This window comes from Canis lupus, chromosome 2 (assembly GCF_003254725.2).
Source record: "Canis lupus dingo isolate Sandy chromosome 2, ASM325472v2, whole genome shotgun sequence".
NCBI lineage: Eukaryota > Metazoa > Chordata > Mammalia > Carnivora > Canidae > Canis > Canis lupus.
Window position 1 is genome coordinate 66,414,331 of NC_064244.1, and position 9,845 is coordinate 66,424,175.

A 9,845-nucleotide genomic window follows, 5' to 3' on the forward strand; every position below is an offset into this window, starting at 1 on the left:
TGGTAAAAATGGGAAACTGCATTCTAAACCTTTATTTGTATATAAAATAAGGATATATGTACTTATCTGTGCATAGGAAATATCTGAGATGATGCATAAAAGGCTGTTAACAGAAATTGCCTCCTGGGTGAGAATGCTAAGGGTCTGGAGTGAGAAAGAAAGAATTCTTTACTTATGAATGTATTACTTTAATTTTAAAAATTTTAAAGATTTTATTTGAGAAAAAGAATGAGCATGAGTGGGGGGAGGGGCAGAGGGAAAGGGAGAGAGGTAATCTTAAGCAGACTCTACACTGAGCACGGAGCCCGATTTGGGGCTTGATCTCATGACCCTGATCTGGTGACCTGAGCCAAAATCAAGAGTTGGACACTCAAATGACTGAACTACTCAGGCGCCCCAAATGTATTACTTTAATTTTAAAAGCAACATTGGAGTGCCTAGGTGGCTCATTTGGTTAAGCACCTGGGCCTTCAGCCCAGGTCATGATTTCAAGGTCCTAGGATGGAGCCTAGTGTAGGCTCTCTCTGCTCAGTGGGGAGTCTGCTTCTTTCTCTCCCTCTGCCCCTCCCCCCCACTGCTCATGTGTGCTCTCAAATAAAATCTTTAAAAAAAATAATTAAAGCAAAATCAGCAATTAGCCAAAATAAAAAGTCAAAGCCATTGGTAAGTTACCGCTATTTATTAGAGAATAGGTAAAGGAAGCTAGTGAGCAAGGAGAGCAAGGCAGAGCAGGACACCAGAAATGAAGGCATGCAGCTCCCTTAATTGCACATATGGTTCCTGGTAGTGGTTCCTAATCCCAGGGGTCAAAACTTGTAAATCCTTAAATTAAGACTTTATTTGAGTAACCTCAAAGGGATCTTTGCCACTCAAAGTGTTCCTTGCCACGCAAAGAGCCCTAACTAAAATCACAGTGGAGGGGTAGAGAGAAAGTGAGAAGCGGACTCCCTGCTCAGCAGGGAGCCCAATGTGGGGCTCAATTCCAGGACCCTGGGATCATGACCTGAGCCAAAGGCAGATGCTTAATCCACTAAGCCACCCAAGTGTGCCTTTTCCTTAGCATTTGACACTATTAGATATTCTATGTTTTTTGTATTTCTTTCCCCAGTCCTAACTGAAATACAAGCTCTATGAGAGCAAAGAATTTGCTTTTTATTCATGAAAGCACAAAACGTATCTCTAGATTCCAGCAGTGGCTAACACAGACTAAGTGCTCAACAAAAATTTGTGGATGTTGAAAGAATACACAAATGGGTTGTACAAAATTGCCAGAAAATCTCCATACATACTCCTTCCTACGCATCTGAGATAAATCCTTGTGCTATATAGATGATACTTACAAAGGCAAATCAAGTGGCTGTACATTAGGAGGGATACTATGCTTGGCAGGCATTGATTTTACCCTTATATACACCAACCATGTCTACAGGTATGAGATGTTAATGTCTCAAAAACTCTGGTCTTAGCCCAAATTTGAATCTTCTACGTGTTAAGTGATTTGGGGCATGTGTTTTATTTAGCCTTTTTTTCTTTTTTTTTTTTTTTTAAGATTTTATTTAGGGCAGCCTGGTGGCTCAGTGGTTTAGCACCGCTTTCAGCCCAGGGTGTGATCCTGGAGACGGGAGATTGAGTCCCACATCAGGCTCCCTGCATGGAGCCTGCTTCTCCCTCTGCCTGTGTTTCTGCCTCTCTCTCTCTGTGTCTCTCATGAATAAATAAAATCTTAAAAAAAATTATTTATTTATCTGACACAGAGAGAGCAAGCAGGGGGAGTCACAGAGGGAGAAGCAGGCTCCCAGCTGAGCAGGGTGCCCAATGTGGGGCTCAAGCCAGAACCCTGGGATCATGACCCAAGCTGAAGGCAGACGCTTAAGCAACTGAGTCACCCAGGTCCCCCTCTTATTTAGCCTTTTAAAATAAAGTGGTTGATATTCTTTACAACATGACTGATACTGTAAAAATTAATATATGTAACATGTTAAATGTCTCTTCAGAATAACCTGTTTTTTAAATATTCCACTTACTTCCTGAGGTGACAAATAGTTCAAAAGATTAGAAATATTTAGAAAGAAAAATATCTGCTAGGTAGGGTTTAGTACTTTCAGTAGGAGAATTTGAATAATTGCTGGGGATGGACAGTGAGGGAAAGTCTTCCATTGCCTTTCCATTATCAGGTGTTGTAGGAGAGACAGGAAATGAAAGAGGTCCAGAAAGATTGAATTTTATTTTCCTTCAAAATTGGTATCTCTGATAACCAGTCACCAAGTTAGATCTGAAAAGTAGAATAGAAGCCACTTCATCTGCTGGGTTAAGAGTCAGAGAGGCATTAGATAACATGAGTGGATGGAAATGGAAAACTGGAGTTCAGGGTGAAATAATCGAGTTGTTTGTGATGGGAGCAACTGGAAGGATGAGGGCCTTATAGGTATGAGGTACTGGGAAGTACCGGGGCAATAAGGAGGTAGAGAGCTGAGCGTGTTCAGGGCCATTTTTATGCTTTACACACTTCTTAAAACAAATAGAACATGAAAGCTCTTTGTCAAGAGAAATCAAAATTATAAAGTAAATCCTCAAGTGCACAACTTATAACTGATAGGGAACATATTCATAATACAAAGTCACTAGGAATCTAGAGAAATTTTTATTGAATTGTAACATACGCAGAAAAAGCACAAGAGTAGATAGATGCTTCTGTGTAGAGCCCCAGTCCCATTTGTAATGTGTTTATTTTTTAACACATAAAAAACTTAGTGTTTAACGTCTAACTCTTGATTTCAACTCAGGTCATGATTTCAGGGTTGCGGGACCCCTTCTCACCTCCCGCTGTGCCCCCCACCCCCCCAAACTCCTGTGCATGCGCTTGCTTACTCTCTCTTTCAAAACAAAACAAAAACTTTATGGAAAATGCTTGGGAACATAATACATTCAGAAAAACACATTCACTCTGTAAACATGTATTCAGTCTCTAGGCCAGGTATTTTGCTAGGAAATAGAAAAAGACAAAAACCACAAACTCTACTCATTGAGAGCCTAAAGCCTACTAGTTAGACACAAGTTGCACATAATCCAGTAAATGCTAGCATGCACACACACTAATGTTAAATTAGGGCATGCATTACCTTTCTTCAGGGAGTTTTATATTTTTGCTTTATACACATGTGAACGGTATTTCAATGCAAACTCGGTCTCTCCTGAACTCTTTTTCAATGAGGCCTGACTTTTTACTTCTAATTCATCTGTTTTGTCCAATTTACTTTTTTTTCTTTTTTTTTTAATTTATTTATGATAGTCACACAGAGAGAGAGAGAGAGAGAGAGAGGCAGAGACACAGGCAGTGGGAAAAGCAGGCTCCATGCACCAGGAGCCCGACGTGGGATTCGATCCCGGGTCTCCAGGATCGCGCCCTGGGCCAAAGGCAGGCGCCAAACCGCTGTGCCACCCAGGGATCCCTGTTTTGTCCAATTTAAACAAGAATCCTGATAAATTGGTTAACCAGAATCCCCCATCTTCTATATGTGATCACCCTCAATATGTAATCAGGTTCCTCATCCTCCACTAAACCCCAGATGATGTCTGATCATCCTGGCCTGCCTTCAGCAAGAATCCTGTTAGATCAGTTTAGCCAGAATCTTCCCTGACCTCAGATGCATCCTCTTAGTAATTTTCATTCCACTGACCCCACCCTGCTCCTTGACTATAAATTCCTACTTGTTCATGCTCTATTCAGAGTTGAACTTAATCTCTCACACGGCAAAATTCTAGCTCAGTGGTCCCTACACCTATTACACACAATAGCCCCCTTCCTCCACCCTAAATAAAAGTCTTCCTTATCAAGCGCTGACAAGCAAGAGAGATACAATTCTTGCTCCCATGAAACTTAAAGAAAAATGGGAAGGAATCGTTAAATTACTTTCACACTCAGAATAATGGAGAACAGTTAAAAGAAAGGCAAGCAGGGACAAGGGGCCCTGCCCTGAGAGGAAACCACCCTTAAAAAGAGTTCTAAATTGCCCTGAAAAGAGCCCACCACCCTTTCCCATGTGATAGGTAAATGACAAAAACCTGATTGGATGACAGGCTCATGGAGGGTTAATCAGATTAAGACAGCCAGCCAACAAGCCCATGAAAAGCCCTAGACTTAGAAACTCCAGTGGCAAACCTCTAGGGTCCCCTTCCTTTTCAGGAGCTTTGTACTATTGCTCAATAAACTTTGCTTTGCTGCCCACCACTCTTCAACTGGTCTACCGCTTCATTCTTCGAAGTGGTTGACTAAGAACCACGGGCACTAAAGGAAAAGAAATCCTGTAACAACATTTATTGCACAACAGAAGAACTATGGTCTTTGGTCTGCAGATATCTACAGACGGCATTTCCCTTATCCTTATAGAGCATTCTGGAACCTAACAATGATTGCTTATCTCCCATCTGCAAAAAGCAATGGAATCCTTCATATCAATGGGTAAACCACATTCACTTCTCAATGCCCTTCCAATTCAGGAATCCAATTGCTGGAGAACAGGCAGCCTTGAAGCTTCCTAGGGCATGGTCTTTGAGAAAAGAGGCTATGCCCATTCAACAGTACCTGGCAAGAGTGAGTATTCAATAAATGTTGTCATTACGGATGATCATCTCAGCAAAGGAGAGCAGCCATAACCTATAGTGATTTCCAGAGCAACTTTTAGGGGAGTGGTTACAACTAACATTTAGAGCTTCATTAATCTTGCTGAGAAAAGAGACAAAAGAATTCTTAAGAAATTTCTTGCAGGAGTTAGGGTGTGACACTCCACTCCAGGTCACCATTGAAGTGATGGCTTTCTAGATAAGGTGGGCTATTCATTCATGACCCTTAGTCTGCTAGTTCACTAATCTGGTAGGTAATAAACTTTTTTTTTTTTTTTTTTTAGATTTTTAAAATTTATTTATTCATGAGAGACACAGAGAGAGAGAGAGGCAGAGGGAGAAGCAGGCTCCATGCAGGGAGCCCAATGTGGGACTTGATCCTGGGTCCCCAGGATCAGGCCCTAGACTGAAGGCGATGCTAAAAGCATCAGGCTGCCTGGTAAAAAACATTTAAATAGCTTATCTTTGGTTTGCTGAAATAAAAATTCAGAATGGGTTCTTCTTTCCAAGGAAACAGTATTTTAGCATAGTTTCTTTTAGAGGAAAAGAGGGCTTCCATTGCCAAGACCAATTTCCTCTAGATTTCTTCTACGTATTTTCCAGTTTGACCTGAGTAGCTTATTTCTTTAGTAGGGAAAATCTGCTAGCCAGGTTCACAGCTAAACCACAGCTCAAGTAGTCTCCATTACGTTGACCTAGAAACTGTAATTCAAAGCTAGTGCTCTTTCAATTTCAAGGTATCTTTCCCTGAATCATAGGAGAAAGCTAATGACTTCAAGCTCAAATGGCAAAAGCTGATGCTGATGGCTTTATATAGTCCCCTGGGAGCTCTTTAATTCCACTATATTTGAAATTAATGCTTTCTGTTCTAAAGAAAATTTGAAAATCTTTTGATTAAAGCAACTTCCTTTAAAAATTAAACTACCAAAAATAAATTCAAAACGTGATTGAGTCTTATAGAATGCCCCTGAAGAATCGGATCTTTTTTTCTAAAAGTTGGGAAATAAAGAATAACTTCTAAGGCACTTTCATCTGTGGTACATACACATATCTTAATTACCAGATAATAAGGCAAGTGCCCATTAACAAAGAATTAAATGAATCATGGTACAGCCTTCACGATGTATGTTCCTACAAAAATATGAGAAAAAAATGAAATCCATATGTACTGACATAGAAGAATTTTCAGGATTCATTAGGTCATCAAAGCCAATGCAGAGCAGTGCATATAGTATTCTACTTTTCAAGTTAAAGGAGAGATAGAATATAAATTTGTATTTGACTTGTATCAAGACATGATGGAAGGCTAAGTTAAGAATTACAGGCAATGAAAAACAAAGAATTTCAGGCAATGCAGAGTGAGAGAAATGGGATAGAAGGGACAGGAATGGAAGCAATATTTCTCTTTGTATAATTTTTATATAGTTTAGACTTTAGAATTACAAAAAGGTATTAAAATTTTAAATCTTAATTTCTGGGATGCCTAGGTGGCTCAGCAGTTGAATACCTGCCTTTAGCTTAGGGCGTGATCTTGGAATCCCAGGATCGAGTCCCACACTGGGCTCCCTTGCATTGGAGCCTGCTTCTCCCTCTGCCTATGTCTCTGCCTCTTTCTCTCTCTCTCTGTGTGTCTCTCATGAATAAAATCTTTATAAATAAATAAATAAATAAATAATCTTAATTTCCTTGTTAGCAAGATATCTACATTCATGAACTCATTATGTCTAAAAAATATTCAAGTTGAGATAGATAAAAATGAAAAATAGCTGATTCTGAAAGTCATTTAATGAAATTTTTGCTAGATTGAGTTTTCTCCTTTTTCATTTGAGAAATCAGTTAATCCCTCAGATCCAGAAACTCAAAACTTTAGGACTCTTCCCACGTCAGGCTCCCTGCATGGAGCCTGCTTCTCCCTCTGCCTGTGTCTCTGCCTCGCTCTGTCTCTCTTTGTCTGTGTGTGTGTGTGTGTCTCTCATGGATAAATAAATAAAAATCTTAAAACAAAACAAAACAAAGAAAACATTAGGACTCTTGATTAGGCTAGAATTGGAAAAATGTCTGATATCTTTTAATATAATTAAAGTTCTATAATAAATCATCCTAGGGTTTATGAAGCATATCACACCCCTTTGAAATGGTTTCAAAGTAATATTGGCTGGTACTAGAAGTTTAAATTCCTGTGGATTAGGTCCAAAATTATCATAAGGTTGGAATTCTTCTTCTGGAATTCACTATCAAAATTCCCAGAAGTTCATCCCATTCTCTGAACTTACTTTTGCCTTCCTGTTCAAATAAAAACCTACAGGCCACTCTAACTGTGGCTGTTTTCTCCTCCTTACCCCTTGGTCCCTAGACTTTGAATGCTGCCAGAGGACAACTGTGGCAAAAGCTCTCAGGATACCTGGGTGGCTCAGCAGTTGAGTGTCTGGCTTTGGCTCAGGATATGATCCTGGAGTTCCAGGATCGAGTCCCGCATCAGGCTCCTGCATGGAGACTGCTTCTCTTCCCTTTGCCTGTCTCTGCCTTTCTCTGTGTCTTAAAAGTATCCCAGCTTTGACTTTTTCCGAGTTCCAAGTAATTCCTTAGCCTACATCTCTAGTTAAATTAGAATTTCAAATTTAGCTATGCCAAAATAGAATATTTGATTCACATAACCACATCTGCTTCTCCCCTTAGTCTTTTTCGTCTCTGTAAATGACTCTACCCCCAGCTTAGCCTCAAGTCAAAAATCTAGAAGTCATCTTGTCTTTTCAATATCCACATCAAAACCTTCAGCAAGTCCTATAGGGCCAGCATCCATAATCCATTGATAGTACTACATTCTTGCTAAAATCTCACTGTCAAAATTTATTATCTCTCCCTGCGCATACTCTCAAAGTCCTTGTTCCATTCTCACTTATGGTCTCCACTTTATTAAATCCAATCCTGGTGTGGTTAAAAGATAATTGGAGTCAGAGTAATAGAAGGAATGGAATGACAGTCAGTGAATGGAATTAAGTTTGGCAATGACAAAATTATAAAACTATGGGAATGAGTAGTTCCAAAGGAGTGGAGGACAAGATCACTGGATGTGAGTTCAAGTAACTGAAAGGCCAGGGTGTTGGAAGGATCATTTACATGTAAATTTCAAGCCAATAATTTTTTTTTTTTAGATTTTATTTTTTATTTATTCATGAGAGACAGAGAGAGAGAGGCAGAGAGACATAGGCAGAGGGAGGAAGCAGAAGCCCAATGGGGAACTTGTTCCCAGGACTCCAGGATCACACCCTGAGCCGAAGGGAGATGCTCAACCGCTGAGCCACCCAGGTGTCCCTCAAGCCAAGAGTTAAGATAGTTAGTAGAGTTGGGTGAGGTAAAATTTTTAAGATATAAGGGGAGTGACTCTAGGGGCCAATAAATTGTCAATGCAATATGGGGTAGTAGATAATATGGTCTAATAACAAGAGAGTAAAAGCCTTATGTTTTTAAGAATTCAGGAAACAGAAATATCTGGAAACAGCAATGAGGATCATCCATCTTACCTCCAGGATTTACTGTTTACATTGTTTTAAAAAAAAGTGTAAATAATATCTGTGTTCAAAAATACAATCAGGGCAGCCCTGGTGGCCTAGTGGTTTAGCGCTGCCTTCAGCCCAGGGTGTGATCCTGGAGACCGGGGATCGAGTTCCACATCAGGCTCCCTGCATGGAGCCTGCTTCTCCCTCTGCCTCTCTCTCTTTCTCTCTGTGTCTGTTGTCTCTGTCATAAATAAATAAAAAATCTTTAAAAAAAAATAGAATCATGTAAAAAAAATATAATCATGTTAGACTATTTTTAAAAATACAAGTGTCCTCGGGGTGCCTGGGTGGCTTAGTCAGTTAAGCATCTGCCTTTGGCTCAGGTCATGATCCCAGGGTCCTGGGATCAAGCCCCATGGCAGGCTCCTTGTTCAGCATGGAGTGTGCTTCTCCCTCTCCCTCTGCTCTTCCCCTTGCTCAAATAAATAAAAAATAAAAAATCTTAAAAAAAAAAAATACAGTGCTCTTGGGGCACCTGGGTGGCTCAGTTAAGCTTCTGCTTCTGACTCCTAATTTTGGCTCAGGTCATGATCTCGGGGTCATGAGATGGAGCTCTGCCTTGTACTCATGCTGGACATGGAGCCTACTTAAGATTCTCTTTCTCCCTCTACCTCCATACCCTCCAGTCTTATCTTTCTATACACCCTCAATATGTTGAAAGAGTTCCAAATTTACATCTTTAGCCTGGACCATCACCTATCCTAACTCCATTCTTAAAAACCCAACTGCTGGGGATCCCTGGGTGGCTCAGTGGTTTAGCGCCTGCCTTTGGTCCACGGTGTGATCTTGGAGTCCCGGGATCAAGTCCCAGGTTGGGCTCCCTGCGTGGAGCCTGCTTCTCCCTCTGCTTGTGTCTCTCTGCCTCTTTCTCTGTCTCTCATGAATAAATAAAATCTTAAAAAAAAACAAACAAACCCAAAACCTCAACTGCTTGTTTTACATTGCTCCTTGAATGTCTAATAAGCACATCTAATTTAACATGAACTTTTATTTGTACACTTACATTCCATCCAACTTTTAATTCTATCAGCTCCAAGTTCAAAATATATCCAGAATCCAACCAATCCTCACCAACCCCCCTTCTCCCAAGTCATCTCTCAGCCTGGGTTTTATTATAATAGCTTTTCCACACAGCTACTATCAGAGTGATACATTTAAAATGCAACTTAGTTTAGGCTTTCCTCTGCTCAAAACCTTTTAAGGATACAGAATAAAAGCCAAAGTCATAATGGACCTGACTGGGTCTCCCACAACTTCTGTGATTTCACAACCTCTCCTTTCACAACCTCTCCTTCTACTATCTTCATAAATTGCTGTACCCAGCTATATTGGCCTTCCTCTAATAAGTCAGGGCTTTGCAGGCCCACTGCCTGGAAAGTTTTCTCAATTATCCTCACTTCTTTTTTTTTTTAAGATTTTTTATTTATTTATTCATTAGAATACACAGAAAGGAGAGAGAGGCAGACACACAGGCAGAGGGAGAAGCAGGCTCCATGCAGGGAGCCCAACGTGGGACTCGATCCCGGGTCCCCAGGATCACGCCCTGGGCTGAAGGCGGCGCTAAACCGCTGAGCCACCCGGGCTGCCCTATCCTCACTTCTTTTGGACTGAAATTCAAATGTCATCTTATCAATTACGTCTTCCCCAAATATCCTAAATAAAAATAGT